Genomic DNA, 22,863 nt, shown 5'->3' on the forward strand with positions numbered 1-22,863 from the left:
CATTAGGCTGGAGGCAGGCTTTCTTCAGATATAAAGATGATGGATGGAAATCAGAACCTGATAGTTATTCTCATGGTACAATAGACAGCAGGAATATGTGTTTGCCCTCTGAGTGAAGCCCACACACTCTGCCACGTAAACCCCCAAGTGCACAGACACTGAACCATTTAATCTGCTCAGGGCCTATGTCACCTAATCCTGCAGTTGATATAATCATCTTCAGACATTTTACAGGTCTCTAGACGACACAGCTAAGGAAGATAAAAAGACAAGGTGAACTTGTGTTTGCCCTCTCATTAAATTTTGCAAGTTGCTATGTTTAAGTTTCTATTTTATGGACCACTTAGGCAACTATTAACCTTTAAAAATACATTAGCATTTTTATTTCAGACTTTCAAGAAGACACGAAAACAGAAATAAATGATGATGGGGAATTCTGACTTAACAAATCGATATTGAAATGTTCAAAACATGTTTTTCCTCCTACCATATTAAGGCAATATTCCAAATAATCCACCTATTCTAGTTCTCTTAAAAATGGCTATACCTTGTTGGTACAAATTAATCTGATTGCTGTAAACACCTGAGGTTTATTGAAATACAATGTTAGGGAAGAACTGATGTTATATTACTTCTTTTTTTTTTTTTTTTTTTTTTTTTTAAAATAGTGCTATATTACTTCTAAATTGAAAGATGATGAAGACTTAAGTGAGCAGAGGGTGACTCATTTATGCACAATAAAATTGAATCTATTTGCCTTATAAGATGATAATTAAATAAAATTTTATTAGACCTTTTAAATTTTCATTTTAAAATTTGCATTGGCTAGAAACTGTCTTCTATAACATGGGTACTTTAGTCAGATAATGATTGAAAAACATAAAATTTTGTTTTAACATCATTATACTAGTTATCAAAATGTTCTTTTGGCCAGCAGAACTGAGAGGATATGGTACTTTTTGTATCAGTCTTTGAACATTTAAAACGTTTTTTTAAAATACATGTACATCATTTTTAAGGACATTTCTGGCCTCATGATTTTTTACTTTATATTTTCAAATTTGGTGCCAATCTTAGAATTTGGACACTAAAATGGTAACTTGCAGTTTGAATAGTTCCTTACAGATTTTGGTATTAAGAATCTATAATACACCAGGCTAACTGCACATGGAGCAGGAATGAAATCTGTTGTACTGTGTGTCCTTCTTACCCAGCACTTTCATACAGGTTATAATGAGCATCAAATGCAACTTCAAATTTAAATATAAAATTTCTAACCACATCTGCCTGCAATGAACATGATTTGTTCTATGTGTTTGTGATACAAAGATGACTAAAACAGGGCCCTATAGGCTGAAAGGTTTGGAAAAGAGAGAAGGAATTTTAAAGTCTTCTTTTCTTTCTATTAATGATTGTTTGGAACTGGGAAGTGAAGAATTGAAGAACAGGTGCCAGAGAGAGGAAAGAAGACTAAATAAAGTACAGGGTGATTCACTGCATGCTTATGGTTATATATTCTATTTCTTAAAGTACGATGTAAGAGAGCCAGAGCTTTTTACTCTGCAAGCTTTTTATTCTGCAAGATATGTCTCCATTAGAAAATTTGATAGTAAAATATGAGACATTGCCCAACCTTATGGCTGAAGCAAGAGGAGATCAAAAAAAAAAAAAAGGAGTAATTGTCAAGTAGTATATAGGGTGAGAAAGCACTAATTCTGAAATAAGAAACAGCCAAGGTATTTAAGCTAGTTGTAGAGGCAATGGTTTGGGATGAGAGGAGTCCCCAACACTGTTTCATAGCTTCACTGCAAAAACAGTCTGTATTAAGGAAAAAGTCAACTGAAAGAAATGTTTCCCTAGATGCACCGGTAAGAAGCTAAGAGTCCAAGATAGCTGCTGATTATGACTAGAGGCTAGCTCAGGTGAGGTGTGTAACTCTGCTTCTCAGCCTTGTCTGCCCTCAGCTTCAGCTAAATTGTTGCAGGAAATGAACTGAAACAAGGCTTTGGCTGCTCCAGTGCTAAGCGGCAAATGACTGCCAGGTAATAATAATAAAGTTTGGAGATTCATAGGATAAATGGTTGAATAACTATCATAAAGTGGAAAAGTGTGGTCATGACAACAGGTGAGATATTTTATTTACTCCCTGGAATCATAAGACTGTCAGTGTGATTTAATTTAGGGGACCAGTAGCAATTTCTGGCCGTGGTATTTTTAGTTTTACTATATTATACCCCTAGACACTAATGATTTGTCTGGTCACTTAATTAAGAGGAAATTTAGAGAACTATTGTAGTACAACTGAGATGTATAAAACTTAATCTGTTTTCCTAAAAAATTTGATACAATATCAACTTCTTAAATGAGTTTAAAAGGCAAATAAAATCACCACTGTCTTAAATTTAGCAAAAGTCCAAGTTTATTTTGACTTAGAAAATAGTTCAGAAAAATCATAAATGTTATGTCCTTATATTTAAATTTCTGAGTTTGAATCCTCAGAGTTTTATTTAGTGTGCTGGATGCTGCCACATTAGAAATGAAGGCCACATAGAAGTGATGAGGTGTTGCATTTTCTCCTTGGAAACTTTTAAACCTTGAACACAAAAACATTCTGAAAATTTATCATTGTTTAGTTTTGGTCCAAAACATTCAATATGGTTTAATTGGCTTTCAAAATCTCCAGCACAAAGTAGAGTGGTGGCAGAAGTAAATTGTTTAAAGGAAAAATACAGACTGTGCTGAAATGCACAGTCTAATCTTCAAGAAATATTGTATTCCAAGCACAACATAGTGTTGTCTTCATATTACCTTTGCTTCATTTTGATTTAAAAATGTGTTTCTTCCATTTTCCATAGAATATAAATAGCTTCAGAAATTTAAAGTTAACTGAAACTTGTATCCAACAGTACTTTGTCTGCAAGAGTTCAAATTTGTTATTTAAAGGAACAGTGAACTCTTAAAAGTTTATCCCTCATCAAGTTCTTTGAGGTAGTGTTTATTCACAAGTTATTGAAAATGGTACAAGGATATGAGTCTCTAATGCAAAAACACTTCTATTGAGAAGACTGTTGGTCACCTCCATGTTGGCTCTAAGATTATGTCCAGCCCTAAACATCTATGCTGGAAAGGACAAAAGACACCTGGATAGGAGGAAGTTTAATGAAATTTAAAGTGAAGCAGTTGCTTAGAGGGTAGATTTGAAATATTCTTTGAAAAATTACAGGTTTTGAATGCATTCTCCCTGGAAGTTTATCTTACAGTAATACTCCCAAGTTAAGTTTGAGATTATAAACTTATACAAATTATTTCCCAACTGATTAATACAAATGGTATCTTATATTTTATCAATATATTAATTTTTATTCTCAGAACTTTTTTATACTATTATTTAATCTAATGAAACTCCTCACAAATGTTGGGCAGTTGTTTTTTACCACTTGAAACATGAGAAAACTTATGAAAATATATTGACTGACTTAAGTCTTCATTGATAGATACTTTTCCTATATATATTCTGTCTATTTTGCCCTGTGTATGCAAAAACTTAGTTTTATAAGATGTCAAAAACAAAACAATTTTCTAAATATGGTAATGTAGTAGTGCTGTCTTCCTCTGTTAGGTATGAAGAATGCTTTCTCCTGAAATTACATCAGTTTCATTACCCATGCAGTAGCTGCTCCCTCCAGCCTCTGCAGCTTAAAGATTTCAGCTTCCAAGAACAGAACAGAGCAGCCATTTTGGCTTCCAATAATGCCATGTTGTATTGCTCAGTCATATGATATTCTAGCCTAGACCCCTTCAACCCAACAATGCTATTTATGTGAACTTGGGCTAATTACTTTATTTCTCTGTGCTTCCCTTTTTCGTTTGTAAAATAATACTTGCCCCATGGAGAGTTGTGAGAATTAAAAAACTTAGTATATGCAAGATTTCTAGAACCTAGTAAGTAATCAATAAATATGAGTTATTATTATTATTACTAGCATTTAATTTAGAAACATGATCATCTTAAGAACAATCAGAATAGTAATTGTCATTTTTCTTTCATACATTTATATGAATTTTCTTATGGAACCCTCATAATAATCATATTTGTAATTACTAATCCTAATTCCATTTTACAAATGGGGAAACAGAGATCTAAGAGTGGTTCATTAAAATTGTTCTGGGTCACACAAACTAGTAAATAGTGAAGTCTGTATTATAAACTCATGGAGTCTGACTCCAGAGCCATAATCCTTGAACTGTGTAATAGATGACTCCTTATATATTTCACATCGGCTTCTCTCTCCTCTTGACTTTCAGATACACACTGAAATTATTTTCTCATGTAAATTGTTAAAGGTGTTCTTTACTGCATTCATTGTTTGAGAGAAAATTCTAGCTTGTAATTTTATATTTCATTGTTCCAAGATTTCTGAAGAGACAAGCATGCCAACAAACCCAAGTTAGACTGGATTATTTTGTGACCATATAAATATTAGACAGCCAGGTGAATGTCAGAACACATCAACTAGGGTCTCCGCTACTTGGAAACTCAATTATTTTAAAATAATTTTTAAATTAATTATTTTTTTTATTGGCTGTACCATGCAGATTGTGGGATCTTATTTCCCTGACAGGGGATTGAACCCGTGCCCCCTGCAGTGGAAGTGCAGAGTCCTAACCACTGGACCTCCAGGGAACTCCCAGAAACTCAATTCTTTAATTCACCCAGAAGAAAAGTTCTGTTTCATGACACAGTTTTGTCCTCAAGCTGTACATTTGTCTACTTAGACACAGAAAGGTTATACAACTTTTTCCCATACTCCCTATTTCCTTAAATATCCTGTCTGACAGTCATACAGTAGTATCATAAATTATGTATTTTCATAATTCAGTAAAATACCAGTATGCTGCATAATTTGAAATCTGCTCTAACATTATTCAGTCCTGACTTTTTAGTTCCAACTAGAATTAGCGTATATTAGTGAAATTATAATGTGGTGTGCTTACTCTTTTTTTTCAGTTGAAATATAGTCGATGTACAATATTAGTTTCAGTTGTATTACATAAGGATTTGATGTTTGCATACTTTATGATATGATCACCACAATAAGTCTAGTAATCCTCTGTCCCCTTACAAAGTTATCACTGTATCATTAACCATATACCTTACGCTATATAATACATCCTCATGATTTATAATAAATATTTATTATATAAATAATGATTTATTTATTAAATAATTCCTTTCACATATTTCAGTCACCCACCATGCCCCTCCCTTCTGAAAACCACTGGTTTATTCTCTGTATCTATAAGTCTGTTCTCATTTTGCTTTGCTTTGTTTTTTAGATTCCACATATAAGTGAGATCATGTAGCATTTATCTTTTACTGTCTGATTTATTTCACTTAGCATAATGCTCTCTAGATCCACACATGTTGTGGCAAGAGACAAGATTTCATTTTTTATGGCTGAGTAATATTTCACTGTGTACATACATATACATATATATATATATGTATATACACACACACACACACCACATCTTCTGTATCCATTCATCTGTTGATGAACACTTACAATGCTTCCATATCTTGGCTACTATAAATAGTGCTGCAATGAAAATGGAGTGCATATATCTTTTTGATTTAGTGTTTTTGTTTTCTTTGAGTAAATAACCAGAAGTGGAATTGCTGGATCATATGGCAATTCTACTTTTATTTTATTTTTTTGAGAAATCCCCATTCTGTTTTTCATAGTGGCTACACCAATTTACAATTCCATCAATAATGCACAAGAGTTACTTTTTCTCCACATTGTCACCAACATTTATTGTTTCTTGTCTTTTTGATGACAGCCATTCTTACAGGTGTGAGGTGCTATGTCATTATGATTTTGATTTACATTTCCCAGATGATCAGGATGTTGAGCATCTTTTCATGTGCCTGTTGGCCATCTGTATGTCTTCTCTGGAAACATGTCTATTCAGGTCCTCTTCCCATTTATTAATCAGTTTGTTTTGTTATTGAGTTGTATGAGTTCTTTGTGTATTTTGGATACTAATTCCTTATTAGATATGTCATTTGAAAATATCTTCTCCCATTCAGTATGCTGCCTTTTCATTTTGTTAGTGGTTTCCTTCACTGTGCAAAAGCTTTTTAGTTTGATGTAGTCCCATTTGTTTTTGTTTCCCTTGCCTGAGGAGACAAATCCAAATTATTATTTCTAAGACTCGTGTCAAAAGACAGGTTGCCTACACTTTCTTCTAAGAGTTTTAGGTTTTACATTTAAGTTTTTAATCAATTCTGGGTTTTTTCTTTCTTTTTCTTTGTATATGGTGTGAGAAAGTAGACAATTTTGATTCTTTTGAATGTAGCTGTCTAGTTTTCACAACACTATTGAAGAGGCTTTTTTCCCCATTTTATATTCTTGCCTCTTTTATGACACATTGATTAATCATGTAGGTGTGGGTTTACTCCTGAGGTCTCTATTCTGTTCCATTGATCTGTGTCTTTGTAGTATAGTTTGAAATCAGGATGTGTGAGCTTCCAGTTTTTGTTCTTCTTTCTCAAGATTGTTGGGCTATTTTGAGTCTTCTATGTTTTCATATGAATTTTAGAATTATTTATTCTAGTTGTATGAAAAATGCCATTGGTATTTTGATAGGGATTGAATTGAATCCAAGGGTTACCTTCTGTAATATGGCATTTTAACCATTAATTCTTCCAATCCATGAGCACAGTATATCTTTTCATTGGCTTGTGTTGTCTCCAATTTGTTTCATCAATGTCTTATTTTTTTTTGAGTATAGGTCTCTTACCTCCTTGGTTAGATTTATTCCTAGGTATTTTATTCTTTTTTATGAAATTGTAAATGAGATTGTTTTCTTAATTTCTCTTTCTGGTAATTCATTGTTAGTGTGTGGAAACACAACAGATTTCTCTATATTAATTTTGTATTGACACTTTAATGAATTCATTGAGTTCTTATAATTTTTTTGGTGGTATCTTTATGATTTTCTATATATAGTATATCATCTGCAGTGATAGTTTTACTCTTTCCTTTCCAATTTGGATTCTTTTTATTTCTTTTTTGTTTGTTTGTTTGATTGTTATTGCTAGAACTCCCAGTACAATGTTGAGTAAAAGTGGTTAAGAGTGAGAATCTTGTCTTGTTCCTGATATTAGAGGAATATGTTTTCAGCTTTTTATTGCTGAGAATGATATTGGCTGTGAGTTTGATATATATGGCTTTTATTATGTTGAGGTATGTTCCCTCTATACCCACTTTGTTCAGAGATTTTATGATATGCTGAATTTTGTCAAAAGCTTTTTTCTGCATCTATTGAGATGATCATATAATTGTTATTTAATTTGCTAACATGGTGTGTCACATTGATTGATTGATTTCTGGATATTGAACCAAACTTGTATCCCTGGGACAAAGTCTACTTGATCATGCTGTATGATCCGTTGAGTGTACTGTAGAATTTGCTTTGCTGGCATTTTGTTGAGAATTTTTGCATCTATGTTCATTGGTGATATTGGCATGTACTTTTCTCTTATTATGGTGCTTTTGTTGGATTATGGTATCAGGGTGATTCTGGCCTCATAGAATAAATTTAGAAATGTTCTTTTTTGTTCAATATTTTTGGAATAGTTTGAGAAGGATGGGTCTTAATTCTTCTTTTAATATTTGGTAGAATGCACCTGTGAAATTATCTGGTCCTAAACTTTTATGTGTTGGGAATTTTTGATTAGTGGTTCATTTTCAATTCTGGTAATCGATTTGATCATATTTTACATTTCTCCTTGATTCAGTCTTGGGAGATTTTATGCTTCTAGGAGCATACCCATTTCTTTAGGTTGTCCATTTCATTGGTATGTAATTGTTCATAGTAATGTCTTATAATCCTTTGTGTTTCTGTGGGATCAGTTGTAACTTCTCTTTCATTTATGGTTTTATTGATTTGGGCCCTCTGTCTTTCTTCTTGATGAATCTGGCTAAAGGTTTGTCAATTTTGCTTATCTTTTCAAAGAACCAGCTCTTAGATTCATGCATCTTTTCTAGTGATTTTTTTGGTCTCTATTTCATTTATTTCTGCTCAGATCTTTATTATTCCTTTCCTTCCAATAACATGGGTTGTGTTTATTCTTCCTTTTCCAGTTATTTTAAGTGTAAGTTTAGATTGTTTGAGATTTTTTCTTTTTCCTGAAGTAGGGTTGTATTGCTATAAACTACCCTCTTAGAACTGCTATTGCTGCATCCCATAGATTTTAGATGATGGATTGTGCTTCAATTTTTCACTTGTCTCCCAGTATTTTTTAATTTCCTGTTTGATTTCTTCAGTGACCCATTTATAGTTAGTAGCATATTTAACCTCCATGTGTTTGTGTTTTTTTGCAGTTTTTTCTTGTAGTTATTTCCATTCTCATACCTTTGTGGTCAGAAAAGATGCATAATATGATTTCAATCTTCTTAAATGTATTGAGACTTGTTTTGTGGCCTAGCATGGGTTCTATGTTGGAGAATGTTCCATGTACACTTGAAAACAATGTGTATTCTGCTGTTTTAGGATGGAACATCATATATATATATATGATCTAATGTGCCATTTAAGGCCAGTATCTCCTTATTGATTTTCTGTCTGGATGATCTCTCCATTGATGTAAGTGGGGTGTTAAAGTCCCCTACTACTATTGTGATACTGTCAATTTCTCCCTTTATGTTTGTTAATATTTGCTTTATATATTTAAGTGCTCCTATGTTGGGTGCATAAATATTTACAACTGTTATATCTTCTTCTAAGATTGACCCCTTTATCATTATGTAATGTCCTTCTTTGTCTCTCGTTACAGTCTTTGTTTTAAAGTCTATTTTTGTCTGATGTAAGTATTGCTACCACAGCTTTCTTTTTGTTTCCATTTTCAGAAAATAACTTCTTTCATCCCCTCACTTTCAGTCTGTGTGTGACTTTAGATCTGAAGTGAGTCTCCTGTAGGCAATATATATATGCGTTTCAATTTTTTAATTCATTCAGCCACCCTGTCTTTTGATTGGAGCGTTTTGTCTATTGAAATTTAAAGTAGTTATTGATAAGTATGTACCTATTACCATTATGTTAATTCTTTTCTGGTTGTTTTTGAGTTCTTTGTTCTTTTATTCTTTTGTTCACTTTCCCTGTGATTTGATAACTATCTTTAGTGTTATTACTGGATTCCTTTCTTTTTCTGTTATATGTATGATTATTTTAAGTTGATGAGCTAAGTTCAAACACATTCTCACAAACCTGCATTTTACTGCCCTCTCCCCCTCCATGTTTAATGTTTCTGACATCATATTTTACATCCTTTTGTGTATCCCTAAATACTTATTGTGGATATAGATGATTTTATTGCTTTTGTCTTTTAATCCTCCTACTAGCTTTATAAGTGCTTGATTTTAATCTACATTTACTGTACTTTGCCTTTACCAATGATATTTTTTCTTTCATAATTTTTACACTTCTAGTTGTGATCTTTTCTTTTCCACTTAGAGAAGTCCCTTTAACATTTCTTATTAAGCCAGCTATGTGGTGCTGTGGTGCTGAACTCTTTTAGCTTTTGATATTCTGTAAAACTCTTTATCTGTCCTTCAAATATGAGTGATAGCCTTGCTAGGTAGACCATTCTGGGTAGTAGGTTTATTTTTTTTCGTTTTATCACTTTGAAAATATTGTGCCACTTCTTTCTAGCTTGCAAAGTTTCTGCTGAAAAGTCAGCTTATAGGGTTATGGGAGTTCCCTTGTACATAACTAATTGCTTTTCTTTGCTTTTAGATTATCTCTTTATTTTTTTGCCATTTTACTTATTATATGTTTTGGTGTGGGCCTCTTTGGGTTCATTTTTTTTGGGACTTTCTGTGCGTTCTGGACCTGAATGTCTGTTTCCTTTCCTAGATTAGTGAAGTTTTCAGCTATTACTTATTCAAATAAGTTCTTTGCCCCTTTCTCTCTTTTCTCCTCTGAGATTCCTGTATTGTGAATATTAGTATACTTGATGTTGTCACAGAGGTCTTGTAAACTATCCTCATATTTTAAAATTCTTTTTTCTTTTGTCTGTTCATCTTGGGTGATTTCCACTAATGTCTTGCAGTTTGTTCATCTGTTCCTCTCTATCATCTAATCTGTTGATTTTTTTTCTAGTGTATTTTTTATTTCAGTTATAGTATTCATCTCCGTTTGGTTCTTTATATTTTCTAACTCTGTTAAAATTCTCACTGTGTTCATTCATTCTTCTCTTGTGTTCATTGAGCATCTTTATGATTATTATCTTGAACTTTTTATTGGGTTGATTGCTTATCTGCAGTTCATTTAATTCTTTTTCTAAGGTTTTATCTTCTTCCTTCATTTGGAACATATTTCTCTGTCTCCTCATTTAGCCTAATTGTTTGTGTTTATTTCTATGTATTAAGTAGGTTGGTTACATTTCCTGATCTTGGAGAAACAGTCTTATGTAGGAGACAGTCTATGGAGAACAGCAGCACACTCTCCTCTGGTCACCAGAGCTACATTCTATAGTGGTGCCCCCTATGTGGGCTATGTGGGACCTTATGTTGTGACAGGGCCAACAACTGAGGGCACACTGGTAGATGGGACTGGTCCCCAGGCCAGTTGGCTGCCAGGTCTTTCCTTGTGTTGTGGCTGCTGGCCCACTCTTGAGCAGGCCAGGGTCCTGGTATGACTGGCTGTGGGACCTGGGGCTGGTTGTTGAGGCTGGTGCTGGCCTACTCATGGGTGGGTAAGCCCCTACTGCTAATAAACTAGATGAGACCTCCCAAATGGCACTTGCCAGTACCATTGTTCTCCTGGTAAGATGAGCTCCCCAAAAATGGCTGCCATCATGTCTATATACACAGGGGGAATTGCAGTTGCCTCGTGCCTCTCTGGGATGTTCTAGCAAGTGAGTCTAACCCAGGCTCCTTTCAAATTACCACCTCTGCACTGGAACTTGGAGTGTATGAGATTTTGCACACACCTTTTAAGAGGAGAGTCTCTGTTTCCTACAGTCCTCCAGCTCTCCTGTATCTAAGCCCCACTGGCCTTCAAAGCCAGATGTCCTGGGGGCTTGGCTACCTGGTGTAGTACCCCTCAGGCTGAGGAGCCTAATATGGGTCTTGGACACCTTGCTTCTCAGGGAGAACCTCTAAAATAGTGATTATTCTCCCAATTGTAGGTCACCTCCCCAGGGGTATAAGTCTTGACTATTCTGCATCACTGTCTTTCCTAGGCATCTTGTTTTGGTTCCTTCTTTGTATCTTTAGTTGTGGAAGATCTTTCCTGTTATCCTTCAGGTCATTCTCATTGATAGCTTCTCTGTAAATAGTTGCAATTTTGGTGTGCTCATGGGAGGAGGTGAGCCCAGGGTCTTCCTACTCTACCATCTTGGCCACACCTCTGTGCATACTCTTTTAAATGTCAGCTTGTGATCATGACTAAGGGAAAAGTGATTATTACTTAGGAAACCATTAGTGTGCATTTCCTTTACATGAACTTAAATCTAGGATAAATGCTTAATATGTCTCTGGAATAGTATCTGATCTCACCTAATACACAAAGGGCAAGACACACTCCCTTTTAATTGGGAAGCAGAAAGATAAATCTGCTTCAATATCATCTCTTGAATTAGAACAGAGAGATTGCTTCAATAATTTAACATTGCTTCTTCTAACTTTAAAGTAAAATGGTGTCATGATGCCAAAAAATTGTATTTAAAAGCTTATTTGCATAGCATATGCTAAGCATACATTTTGAGTTTTATGAATTTACTTCATTTAGAAAAGCTTTTGGAATTTTTATTAGACTATCAAAGTTTTCAATTCCTTTTGCCCTTTTTGCTAACTGATGGGTCCCATAAATATTGAACCCCATGAATTGTACTGATTATAGTCTCTGTGTTCAGAATTCTTACTCTTAATTAAGTGGTGATGCTCATAAATTTCTAACCATAAATTTTCCAGGAAGCCACAGTTAGAATGTTTATCAGCCAATCAGATCTCTTAATTTTCTCTCTTGTTTTATAAAATAAAATGTTGCTGCTATATAACATTGAATGTGATGGATACAGAGTTGTTTGTTTGGCCTCCTTTGTTTTTGTAAGCACTAATATTTTGGAAGATAAATAGTACTTGATGCTTCATTTACTTTGATTGTTTTTAATCTCAAGGTACTTTGGAAAGTTTATTATGCTATAAAGCTTGAGTTAGCTACAGCTTTTCTGTTCTGATCCAAATAAGCAACAATCGTCAGAACATCAGTAATTCAGAAACATTGTGTCATGGGTATAGCAACAGAACCATTTCAGAATGAAACTAATTATTGATTATCCCCAGGGCTTCTAAGATCAAGTATACCTCAGTAGAGTTAATTATGCCCTCAGTTCTGCAGAGTTTTTTCAATGGCAGGTTCAATTTACTTAGAAAAACTATTGTTTTGTAAGATTTGCAGATGAGTCAATTAGATGGTCATTAATTGGGTGTCCATTGAAAATGTGGTGGTGCCCAGTAGGGAAATGGTCTACTCCAATGACTAATGTCTATTAATGCCAGCATTAATGACCTTTGAGCTTTTCCCCATGTATCCATGGGAAAACTAATCAAAGAACCATTCAAGGAAAAATAGATTTTGCTGAATAGGTATGTTTTTCTGTTCAGAGATTAACATTGCTTATTGATGTACCAAAACTACAAAATTTCAGGGTAACATTAATAGTTATCCTTAACTGAATAAAACTAAGTGCTGGAAAGGTCATAATTAATTTTAAGAGTGTTGTATTTTCAATGTTTTTTATTAGGTAGGTGATTTTAGTCTCCTTAAGGAAGTATGTTTTATTCCCAATATATAAGAATTTTCAAAATATATGAATTATATTCAAAATATAAGAATTAAAACATTTTCCATTTTAAATAAATTGGATGGATGGATAGATAGATAGATGGGTTTGAGTCCTTTATTCCTTTATTGTCTTTATACCTGGTAGTTTATCACCAAATAATTTTTTACTTTCCAAGGTCAAATTCAAAACATAAAAACAAATGAAGACTTTGTAGTGGGTTTAGGCTTAAATGTAGTTGACTCTATCCCAGAGTGTTTCACAGTATATGACTAGGGCATAGTAGCATACAGTAGCTTTTTCACCCACTTAGCTATCTTTGGCCTTACTCTATTGGTATAAGATGGTTTTCTGTGTATTACTCCTATTTTGATGATTTTCTGAAGCTTGCATATTTGTTTTGCAAATATTTTCTGAATTGACTACAAAGATGATACTATTATTGACGGTTAACTTTGGTCTTCTTTCTGGCCTCAGAATTTCAAAGAGAGTGATCCTTATTTTCTCTACTATCTGTCAAAGCAAATGTTGAAAAAAAAAATGAGATTGGCCTTTATTCTAGATCACTCATTACTTCACTTAAAACTGGATTAGCTCTTGCAAACCTAGCCATAAAGACCAAGTCATTGTTTATGTTTTACTTTTTTATATTTTACCTTTTGACTCTTCATTTATTTCTCCTACCCTCTCACCCTCCACCTCTGGCAACCAACAATCTATTCTCTGTATTTATGTACTTGTTTTTTGTTTGTTTGTTTTGTTTATCATATTCCACATATAAAAGAGATTGTATGGTATTTGTCATTTATCTTTCTCTGACTTGTTTCACTTAGTATGATGCCCTTGAGGTCCATTCATGTTGTCCCAAATGACAAGATTTTATTTTTTTATGACTGAATAATACTCCATTGTATGTATATACCACATCTTCTTTATTCATCCATCCATCCATGGATGGACACAGGTTGTTTCCATATCTTGGTTATTGTAAATAATGCTGCAATGAATATGAGAGTAAAAATATCTTTTTGAGCTAGGGTTTTCATTTTCTTTGAATAAATATCCAGAAGTAGAATTGTTGTATCATATGGTAGCTCTATTTTTAATTTATTTTGAGGACTCTTCACACTGTTTTCCCTAGTGGCTGCATCAAGTTATATTTCCACCAACAGTGCACAAGGGGTTCCCTTTCTCCACATCCTGGCCAATACTTGTTATTTCTTGTCTTTTTGATAATAGCCATTCTAATAAGTGTGAGTTGACATCTCATTGTGGGGTTTTTTGTTTTGTTTTGTTTTGTTTTCTTGCGGTAAGTGGACCTCTCACTGTTGTGGCCTCTCCCGCTGCGGAGTAACAGGTTCCGGACGCACAGGCTCAGCGGACATGGCCCACGGGCACAGCCGCTCCGTGGCATGTGGGATCCTCCCAGACCGGGGCACAAACCCGTGTCCCCTGCATCGGCAGGCGGACTCTCAACCACTGCGCCACCAGGGAAGCCCAACATCTCATTGTGGTTTTGATTCACGTTTCTCTGATGATTAATGATGTGTTAAACATTCTTTTCATGTATTTGTTTGCCATCTGTATGTCTTCTATATAAAAATGTCTATTCAGGTCCTCTGCCCATTTTTAATCAGATTTTTTTTTGCTACTGAGTTGAACAAGTTCTTTATAGATTTTGGATATTAACTCCTTATCAGATATATGATTTGAAAATAGTTTCTCCCCCTTAGTAGGTTGCCTTTTTATTTTGTTGATAGTTTCCTTTGCTGTGCAGAAGATAATTTGCTGTAGTCTCACTTGTTTAGTTTTGCTTTTGTATAAATAGTATTAAGGAGCTTATTGAATTAAATTGTCTAATTTCTCAAGGGTTAATAAAAATTTAAGAACTTTCCCTTTTCCTCTTTAAGCACATGGTAATTAAAATAATAGAATTATGCTATGTCTTTATTTATGAAACTTATTCTGAATTGCTAATATACTTTGCTGAGTAAATTTTTATCCCTACATTACTGCTATTAATTTGAGGCAGTGTGGAAGTAGCACAATCTGATTTTCAAGAAGAATCTCTGTAATTAGTATAATTATAGTCTAAAAGAACCATATAATAAAATATTGAATTAGGTGAAGAGGAGAAAATATCTAGATAAAAAGTTGGCCTGTAATGTATGTAAGAATAGGCCTAAAATTTTTCAAAATATCTTATATTTTGAAAGCTTTATTTAAATTTCTTTGTGGAATTCAAAAGAAACAAACTAGATATACGTGATCTAGCAATCTAATACAAACCTAATATTAGTTTTGCACCTATGGGCAAAATAATTTTAAAAAGCATAGACATCTATATATGATTAGGTCAATATTTATATCACACAAAACTATACCTATGCTGAAGGAATACGGAATAGAGATTCAACCTCCCTACACAAAATCAGGCCTGCAGAATTGGTCTGAGAGATTTTCCCTAATATCACCTTTCAGAATTTTTCAGAGATTTATTTTTTTCCTCCCATGAATGCCATTGGTGGCTATAGATTTACAACAGTCCTGGTAAGTGTAGCATCAATATTTCCTAAAGTATGTTCCCCTCAACAGTATTTCCAATTATGATAAATGATGGAAGAAATGTGATCACATTTTGAGAAACAATGAATTTAAAAAATCAAGTATATTTATTTACTGAAGGTCTTCTCTAGGTCTATACTTTTACCACTGCCCAGACTTCGATTAAGAACTTAGAACTCTTTAATTCCATACATTCCTTCCCATGTGTTATCTTACTGTATTCCTGTATTTTAATTTTGTATATATTTTAAACCTCTCGAAACATTGAGATTGTTTTCATCAATGTTACTTCTTATTTACCCATACATCTCCTCTATTGTAGTCTCCCTTCCTGCATTGCCATATTTTCTGGGGATAATTTAGCTTTTGTTCTAGGAATTCCCTTTGATATTTCTTTTAAGTTTGTAGGCAAAACAGTCTTTCAATTTGTTTATCTGTAAACATCTTTACATAGCTATCATTTTGAAGGATATTTTCAAGAAACTTAGAATCTAGGTTGGCCCGTATGTTCTTTCAGGTCTTTAAAAAAATTCATTCTGTTTTCTTTTGGTTTCTGTTGTTCTGATTTAAAAGTTAGCCTTCAGTTTTACTCTTCCTATTTAACAGTGTTATGCCTTTATTTTTCTCTGGCTACTTTTAGACTTTTTGTTTGTTGCTGGTTTTCAGTTTTCTGTTTGTTTGTTTTTTTAATGATGTAAGTAGGTGCAGAGGTCCTTTTATATCTTCTTCTTGCCTTTGTAGAGCTTCCTTAATTTGTAGTTTAATTTTTTTCTGCCAGTTGTGAAAATTCCCAGTTGCTTTTCTCGTATTGCTTCTGCCCCTTCTCTCACTCATCCCATTCAAAGATCACATTACAGCTATATTACAAATTTTACCCATGTCTCATACATTGGGTGATTCTTATAATTCTTTTTTTCTCTGTGTGTTTTACATTGGACATTTTTACTCACCTAAAGGTCAGTTCACTAGTTTTATACTTGTTCAGTGTGTGGTTAAAGCTATCTGTGGAGTCATTTATTGTAAATATTGTAATTTTCAATTCCAAAATATGCATTATTTTCTGGTGATATTCTCCATCTTGTCATATATTTTAGCCAACATACTAATCACAGTAACTTTAAAGTCTGTGTATGGTAACTCCAATTTTTTTCTCTTGGATTTGACCATTTGCTTCTGTTTTTTGGTTTGTTTCTTTTGCTTTTTTGTGGATTTTTTTGCATACTTGTTACATTTTAACTAAATTCTGGAGATTGTATTTGAAATTTCAGAGCTTCAGGATGATACTACCTTCCTCAAAAAGAAGATGTAATTTTTAAAGAATTCCTGTCAGGTAGTTAGAGAAAAGCAAATAACCTTGATCCAACAAGGTTTGATATAATCTGAGACTGAATTTCAGTCATCCTGAAGAACTTGTCTATTTCCAATTTTCCTTTACTCCTAGAGTTCCTCCAGAACTTTCAAATAACAACTTGATATTTCCAAAATATCCCCTAATTGGTGAGTCCCAAACAGGTTTTTGTTTCTCCTCCCTGGCCATGCAATTGTCAACAACTCTAAACTGCTATTTTCTGTTTGTTCCCTTAGTTTTTTCCATTAAAATTGGCAAATTCTTAAGGGGAAAATGCAATGTAATTTTTCCTTTTTCTTTGAGATCTTTGTTTCTCCTGGAGTCTAGCTGACTCAGTTGTTCTGTGCTGCTTACAAAAGCAGTGTGTGTATGTGTGTGTGTGTGTGTGTGTGTGTGTGTGTGTGTGTGTGTATGTATGTGTGTGTGTTGTATTTGTTCAATTTTTAGTTCTCACAATGAGGCTTGTTTTCTGATATAGGCTATTTCTTCATAGATGGGAAGAATCAATTTTGGGTATATTAGATGAATCCAAGGACTCATATGGTTTGAATGCAAAGTGTAAGAAAAAAATGAAATTAAAGATGATCTCAAGATTTCTGGCTTGAGCCACTTAAAGAATGGACTTGTCATTAAATGAGATATGGGAAACTACAAGTGCTTCAAGTTTTGAGCAGAGAATTAGTTATAACAACTGAAGCTCAAGAATAGGAACTGGACAAGAGATATGAATATAGGAGTCATTAGCCTGCTGAGAAAATTTAAAACATGTGACTAGAAGGGATTACCAAGGATGTGAATATAAATAGAGAAGAGAAACATGGACTGAACCCCAAGGTATTTTAATATTCAAAAATTAGGGAGGGCTTCCCTGTGCTTGGCCAATGGCCTCTGGGAGCCAGCAGTCAGTGACCCTCACCAGAGACCCTCCAGAAGGCCCAGGGGTACAAAAGTGGCTGTAAATCCAGCACATGCATAAACAAGTTAAAGGATTTAATATGAAGCACAGAAGCAGATAATGCCAAAAAGCAAGCAGTAGTTGGTAAACATTTAATGAGTGGGGCAGCATTTCCTTCTCCCACTGCTGCTGAGGTGGTAGAAATTAGTTGAATTCAGTATGAAATGGAATACACCAAAGGTATTGGTCAGCGAATTGAAGGTCCTGGAAAAATTAAAGGTAGCACCACCAAATGCTGACCTTGAACAAGGATTCTGAGAAGGAGCTTCAAATGCTTGTGTGATTATGCAGGTTTCAGGGAGAATTGTTGTATCAGGAAATAATGAAGACATTCCACTTTCAAGACCAGCAGATCTTGAACTTATGCAGTTAACTCCCTTTAAACCACTGGCACTAAAAACACCACCTCATGTGCTTATGCTAAGTGAAAGACCACTAGATTTTATGGATTTAGAAAGACCTCCTCCAACCCCTCAAAATGAAGAAATCCATGCAATTGTCAGGCTAAAAAGAGAGTGAAAATGCTGTTTGCCAAAATGGACAGCTGGTCAGAACTGACTCCATGTATAGTATTTCAAATATAGGTTCAATGGTTGAAGGAACTTCAGATGACATGACTGTTGTAGATACAGCTTCATTAGGATGACAGATAATCAAACTAAATAGATGTCTACAACTTCTGGAAGCAGAGAACAAAGAAGGTTCTAAAAGAGAAATGGTCACGTATTCCATTACCGTAGCATTCTGGCTGCTTAAGAGCTGGCTCTGGTTTTGCCGCTAGAGGTAACCTCAACTCTCAAAAGTATTGTCTCAACAGCTGGAAATATAAAGAATTTGTGAACAAACAAACAAAACGTTAGGGAGAGATGGAGGAATCAGCAAAGAGCCTGAAGATATGCAACCAAAATGAAAAGGGGAAGACAATGAGAATGTGGTGTCCAGGAAACCATAGAATAAAATATTTTAAGAAGAGAATGAACAACTGTATTATATGCTGCTGCTAGGTCAACAATAATAGAAACTTGGCCATTATATTTAGAAACATAAATATTATTGATGACTTTTAGAAAAAAAACATTTTCAAGGAGGAAAAAAAAAATCCCTCTATTTGGAGTTGGTTTAAAAAAGAAATTGAGGGGACTATTTGGAAGCAATAAGTGTAGACAACTGTGCAAGGAATTTTGCTGTAAAAAGAAACAAAAAATTATCTCAGTAAAGAGAAAGAAAAGAAATAAAGGTGGGCTAGAAATAAAAATGTTAGGCAAGTTGTATATCAGCCAAAGGGGAAGAGGCAGTCAAGACTGTTGTTCAGTTGTTTTTTTTTCAATAAACTTTATTTTTAGAGCAGTTTTAGTTTCAAAGCAAAATTGAGGGGAAGGTAATAAGATTTCCTATATCCTCCCCTGCCTGCACATATGCACAGCCTCCTGCATTACCAACATCCCCAACAAGAGTGGTACATTTGTTACAATCGATGAGCTTACATTGATATATCATTATCACCCAAGTCCACAGCTTACATTTGGATTCACTCTTGGTGCTGTACATTCTACCGGTTTGGACAAATGTATAATGACATGCCTCCACCATTATAGTATCATACAGAGTACTTCCACTGCCCTAACAAGCTTCTGTGCTCTGCCTATTCATCCCTCTCTCCCCACTAACCCTTGGCAAACACTGATATTTTTACTGACTCCACAGTTTTGCCTTTTCTAGAAGGTCATATTTATAGTTGGAATCTTACAGAATGTAGTCTTTTTAGATTGAGTTTATTTTGTTTTAATAGGAAAAATAACGTGTCAGCTAATGGCAGAAGAAGGAGATGATCATGTAAGGCAGAGGAGAGAAAGGCTGATATAATATTTTTATGGAGCCAATAACAGACACATTATTCACTCATTTAATTCTCACAAAACACTTTAAAGTAGATATTATTACTGTTATTATTACTGAAATTTTATATATGGAAAGAGGGAGGTTCTGTAATGTATTCAGTTCTACCAGTTTTGTAAACTGTATTTATCTTTTTAGGATCCAAGAATTTTTTATTGGAATTTATTATTATTACAATTATTATTCATTGTGAGCTCCAAGTTCCAGTGCTTCCTTTCTATCTTATATGTAGAGGAGATTTTAACTCTCTTTCCCAAATGGATTTATTCTCCCTCACCCTTGTTCCTCAACTCTTCCTTCTCTATTTCACAAAAATCGTTGCTACAGTTATAGGATATTCAACATTTAATGGAATCATTTAATCCAGTGCCTTTATATAATACAACACACTTTGCAGACTCAGAAATATTGCTATGGTTGTAGAACTGGGACTGAAATCCCAGCTTGAATCCCAATCCGGTTTGTTTTCCTTTATGACGTGTTTCCTTGCCTCATGTCTTAGAAACTGAATTTGACCTTCAAGAGCCCAGCCTGCTTCCAGAGTCCACTGTTTTAAGCACTCTGCCTACATTGGGCTCATTGTCACTTGCAGACATTTATTCCTATCATAACTCTCGGTATATTCCAGGGTCACCTAAATATTCCCTCTATTGCCTTTTATTTTCTTGACCTCATCTTCTACAATGACCTTTTCTTGGACAATATTTTAGTCAATTACTCCATGATCATAATCTAGTCATTGATAGTCTAACTCACTTCTCACCTCACAATCTTATTCTCAACTTTCCTAGTCTTTGAGCTGGAAAGATAGGAGGCTGTTGTCAGAATCCTCTCACAGTTCTTGACCACACTAGAACCTCCTGGTTATTGTTCTTTATATGTTTCACTCTCTCTCAACCCCTTGTGCCTTTCTTTCCCTCCTTACCTGACTTAGATTTCATGGTCCTGTCGGTGTCACAATCATTGCCTCACGTACAGTCTCTATCTCCTTATAACATCTACCATACTCAACAGGAAAAATCTCATCCCCAATTAAACCCAGCTTTATTACCTTTCACTCTACACCCTAGAAGCTGCAGAAGGTCTGGCTGCAGAAACATATAGCCGTAGTGCTTGACTACCTTTGAAATTATTGACAATTAAGTACAGGTGTAACCTTAAGTTTCCCCAGCAATGCTCTTACACTTTCCCATGCCATTTCACCCTCTCACTCTCCAAGAAAACAATTTCATACTTTGCTTTCCAGTATGCCTTCCTTCCTCCTCACATTTAGTTTATGATCTTGTTTTCTATTTCACTGGGAAAAGTAGTAGAAATCAGAGCACTTCCACACTCTCCTACAAGCAAGCTCAATTTGCATCTCTACCCATCTATCTATCTGCCCTCATTTTCAACTGATGAATTTTCCTTGCTCCAAAATATTGAGAACCTCTCTATCTGTCTGCTTGATCATCACACTTCGTATCTACTCAAGAATATTCCTAGAATTTTGCCCTCTTAATCTCTCTACATCATCAGTTTTTTCCTCACAACTTGTTTATTTTCACCATTACTTAAATAACATATTTCTTATCTTTAAGAAAACTTGTCCCTTGACCCAGACCCTCCTGCAACTACTGTACAAAGTATCTGCTCTTTACATAAAAAACACCTTGAAAGAGTTCTCTATACTCATTGTATACATTCCTCTTCGCATTCTCTCCTAAACTCCCACTTGCCTCCAGCACCTCCCCAAAAGATTTTTGCCAAGATTAGCGATAACTTAGATATGGCAACATTCAAGGTTAAATTCTCATTTTCTGTGTTATTTGACCTATCTGCAGCATAGGTTCCAACTTCTTGAAGTCCACCTTTACTTGACCTCCAGGATCTCACTCTTCATTATCTTCCCATTGCACTGGCTGATGATTACAGTTCCTTTTGATGTTCTCTTCATTTCTAACTAAATGCCCTGGGCTTACTACTTTTTATTTTCTATACTCCCTCCTAAATCAAGATTTAAAGAGCAGGGAGGCTGGATTTAAACTTCTTCATGTGATGCCAATGACCATATTGTACTTGCTACCCATGATGGCCAGTTCATCACAGTGCTACTGTTATTCCTGTCAGGCCCTGGACTGACTGGATATGCTGCTTATCTCATTTTGGAAGCATTTACATTTCCCACTGCTTCCAGCACCTTTTCTGAAAATGAGTTTAATTGGGATAAAGTGTTGACTAAACAACTGAAAGGAGAAAATGAGTTAATTCCTTTGCTGTCTGTATTTTTATTTTGTTTTACAGAACTATAAAAATGGATATAGGGAAGAATGTAAAGTGGTAAGGTGAATTGAAAGGTCTACTTAAGGTTCTGAAAGATGGCATTTTTCTTTGTGGGCTTAGGAACATGAGCTTTCTGGCTATGTTTTTTGAAGGTAGAATGAAATGTGTATATTCTACAGGTGACTGTGAAAGAGCTTTCAGTAAGTCTTCTAGGGGAATGATAATTTGTATACTTCAGTGCTCACAGTGGTTGATGTGGTAGTTAATTTTTTATGACATTATGCTCACTGTGGCCTAGCCTAAGATAGTCAAACATATTTTCCCTTAGTGGAATTTTTCTACATAGCTTAAAATTTTAAACACAATGCTTAATTTCACAGTGACTTTCCATGCTTTTTCTGATATATGGAACCTCTGGCATTACAAATAATTTTATTCAACAGAAACTTTCATTTTTTAACATGGTCCTTATTTAACCATGTATAACATGACAAATGTTTGGGTAGAATTTGTCTGTTTTTATTATTTAGCTGTTTTTCTAGCAATACATTTGCTTTTCTCTTTTACTGTGTCTACCTGGTTTATAATAGCAGGTGTAGCTGCACGTGCATGCCCAAACAGACACACATATGTATATGCCAATGGAGGGGAAAGTTTTTCACAGCACATATGCCCAAATTGTGCTGGTTTCAGTTAACTAGATATGGTTATTGATATGGAAGGTCACACTGCAATTTAGAAGCCGTTAAAAGGTAATGAATGTGCTTAATTGAAACCTCTGCCCAGAAGGTTTTTCTTTTCACACAGAGAAAGTAAATAGATTTGTGTATCTCTATTGTCCCCTGCAGTAATGTCTTTAGGCCAAATGGCAACGTCAAGGACTACTGACACCTGCCTAAAATGCGTGAAAAATATTCTTGATGTTTAATTCCTGCGGTGTTTACATAGAGAGTTATGAATACTTCATTGGTGCAGCAGCAT

General features: G+C 34.5%; 1 pseudogene; it reads left to right on the forward strand.

The window, feature by feature from the left end:
- Positions 1 to 18,505, forward strand: part of LOC112403656 (mitochondrial fission factor-like) — a 182,872-nt pseudogene extending 164,367 nt beyond the window's left edge.
- Positions 18,506 to 22,863: the final 4,358 nt, after the last annotated feature.

The sequence above is a fragment of the Neophocaena asiaeorientalis genome, unplaced genomic scaffold (genome assembly GCF_003031525.2).
Source record: "Neophocaena asiaeorientalis asiaeorientalis breed wild unplaced genomic scaffold, Neophocaena_asiaeorientalis_V1.1 scaffold147, whole genome shotgun sequence".
Taxonomy (NCBI): Eukaryota; Metazoa; Chordata; class Mammalia; order Artiodactyla; family Phocoenidae; genus Neophocaena; species Neophocaena asiaeorientalis.